This window comes from Alosa pseudoharengus, unplaced genomic scaffold, assembly GCF_046254945.1.
Source record: "Alosa pseudoharengus isolate Yale_2024_CS ecotype anadromous, Long Island Sound unplaced genomic scaffold, YU_APseudo_1.1 YU_APseudo_1.1_scf_6, whole genome shotgun sequence".
In the NCBI taxonomy this organism is placed as follows: Eukaryota; Metazoa; Chordata; class Actinopteri; order Clupeiformes; family Clupeidae; genus Alosa; species Alosa pseudoharengus.
In genome coordinates this window covers 36,103,696-36,106,579 of record NW_027468848.1, presented here as the reverse complement: position 1 = coordinate 36,106,579, position 2,884 = coordinate 36,103,696, and the positions used below count along the sequence as shown (strand labels likewise).

General features: G+C 40.7%; 1 long non-coding RNA gene across 1 annotated transcript; it reads left to right on the top strand.

The window, feature by feature from the left end:
• The first annotated feature begins 1,966 nt into the window (after positions 1-1,966).
• LOC143106542 (uncharacterized) lies at positions 1,967-2,627 on the top strand. The gene is made up of 3 exons (XR_012983695.1): positions 1,967-2,095; positions 2,235-2,481; positions 2,573-2,627. It is a non-coding gene; the product is annotated as an uncharacterized LOC143106542 (long non-coding RNA).
• The last annotated feature ends 257 nt before the right edge of the window (positions 2,628-2,884 follow it).

The following is a 2,884-nucleotide window of genomic DNA, read 5'->3' as shown; positions in this document are numbered from 1 at the left end:
CCATATGACAGACCTAGGAACACCTTGTTACGCCATGCGCTCCACTTTTGAGAACGAAACCCCTCCCAATGTGAACTGGACATCCTACTAAATTTGAATAGACTTTTGACGAGTGACGTTGCACTTTAGAATGTCATGATAGGGCCCAAAATGTTTGCAGTCACTTGATTTAGATCCACTCAAATGATTGGTCTTATAAAATCTAAGTAAGTTAAACATCGTATCAAGATAATATTTATTTTAGGCTAATATCAATTTTACTAAATAAAAAATATATACTTTTGTGCTTTTTTACTGTATTAGGTGAATGAACTTTAAACAAGAATCTATCAATAGAACACTTTTCACAACTAAGAAAATTCACTTCTTTCATTTCACAATTCACTTCAGTTCTATCAGACAGGCTCTCCCTTACACGTAGGCCTACCCCCACGCCAGTAGGGGGAAGACAGCGCCTCTGCTTTCAGGTGATCGATTGAAGTCTTGTCCTGACTTCCGTAAACAGGCTCTGTTTGAATTCCGTGATTCTTGAACACCGCTGGAAGAAGTCTTGGAATGGATTACACTCGTCTTGAATTCGATCTCACGAAAGTAAGTGAAATATGTTACAGTTTCATGATGTAGGCCTAGTGGTTGTAATGCAAGGGTTTGAGGTTTAACCTTAAGTCCTTTCACTTGTAGGGCTTATATTCCGATTCTGCCAAGTTTGTAATTTACCAGAGCACATTGCTCGTTCGTCTTTGTTTGCTGCTGTTCTGTTATGTTTTGCAGCATTGTATGTTTTGTGTCATCGTGTTAACCTGCTCGCGTTGATGTTACAAATAATAGCACTAGGCTACCGTTTCTTTTAATTAGTTTTAGTGTACAGTCAGTCCTTTTAGGCAAGTCACTCGCAGGCAGTGGTGTAGTCTAGTAGGCTAGTGGATATACTGTATGTAGCTGGATCTAGGCTACTGTGATGTAGGCTAGTAGTTAGCTGTAGTGGGTAGGCTATACTGTGATCAACCCCAAATGTATCCTAGTCTATTTTAAGTAGGTAGGCTATACTGAGTTGGTGATGCTTTTTAAGTGGGTATAACCTACTGAACAGTCCTGCATATGTAGGGTACACTAGAGCCATAGAAATGGCTATAGATAATGTATACACTGTTGGCGGCCATCTTGTAACACAGTTTATCGGGTAGACGATTCAAGAGAATAGACCTCTGAATTTTGCCTTCAAAAAGCTGAGATCCGGTAGCCTATCTTGCAATTTTTGCTATGGGAAAATAACAGGGGGAGAGAATTATTGCACTCTCCCGGGGACAAAGTCTGAAATGCAGACATTTTTCTAAACACACTTTTGTCCTCTGCCTTAGAGTGGTAGGCTAACTGTGATCTTCGGTAGGCCTACGTTAAGACAGCAACTTAGATTTTTGCTACCCCAGACCTAACTTGCAATGTAACTTTTCATAGGTAGTTAGGTTAAATTAACACCCTGATCTCTTTATAGGCAAAGATGGCAGTTTTGGTTCCTTATTGTAGGCGAACTTCAGAGGTCTGTTGGGAAGCATACAGGAAGGGGCGGAATGTGTGTAGTAGGCTATACACAGCTGCCATACTGGCTTTACAAACTAAGCCCATGCATTTCTATGGATGCTGTCTCTCCCCATTAGAAATTTTCTGGGCTACAGTACAAAAATCAAGTCAAAAGCTGGGCCAAATATCCAGTCAAGAAAATCTGGTTGTGTACAGGTGACTGATTGCTGCAATACTATCAATAATAGTTTTCTCTGTATGGAAATACTGCTTTGTTCTACTACAGGCTCACACAAACTTTGTTCTCTTAACGTAGATTCATACACCAAAGCTATGAAAAAATGTCAGCGGCTGATGGACACTTCTAGCATTGAGGCGGAAGAAGATGCGAGCGTCCACAAAAGGCAGTGCAGGGTCACGTAATGGTAAGACCTCTTAAATACAGACTACATTATTTACACAATTCAAATATTCTTTTTGCAATCAGTGCAGATTGTATGGTCTTTTATTTCAGATGAATCCGTTCCGCAAGCAAGAAAGCATTCCAGGATGGTGCGTGTGCCTGGAAGCCCTGTCTGTAAGTTAACATTTATACATGTATTTAAGAAACCAGTTGAGTCATATTTCCTACCATGGAACTACTGACATTCATGTTTATTAACCTGGTGCATATCATGTGACTGTTCTGATGTATGTGTCTTCCTGCCTTTTTTTAGGTCAGCAGATGTCACTGCCTCCACCACCTGCATGTGAGTTTTTCTTTTTAGCAATTGTTTAATGCAACAGCATAGGTTTATCTTTTGCAAATGTCATGTGCAAGAAACCTACCATAAATGAACTGACCAATATTCATATTTACTTTCTTTTTAGATGAGTCAACACCACAGAGGCAACCAGCTCATTGCCCAGAGCTGGATGGGTCTATTGTAACGCCTGCCACTTCATCTTGGGACCCAGTTGAAGGTACAGTGTCTTTGAATTTTCCATTTCCAAGTAAATACAATTTCATGACAAGGAACTTGAGAGTAACTAACTTTTTTGTTGTTGTAAACAGCACAAGTGACTCATCACACAGAGGGAGGTGGCTTGGCCATGGAGACGGAAATAAAGAGGTAAGAAGACTCACTTAATTTGTTCACATATGCAAGTGTATAATGTATTTAACAACTAAAACCAACACCATCCATTTTTCCATAGCAATAAGGACAACCATTACCGCATGGCACAGCGAATGGACGCATTTGAGGAGAAGATGGATGAGCTGCTCATGCTCTTAAGGAGCTCCCAGTCACCTCCCTCTGCTCCAGTCGATGACATATTGCTGTCATCCTGCTCGACAGTCACTGAGCTGCAGGAGAGGAGGAAC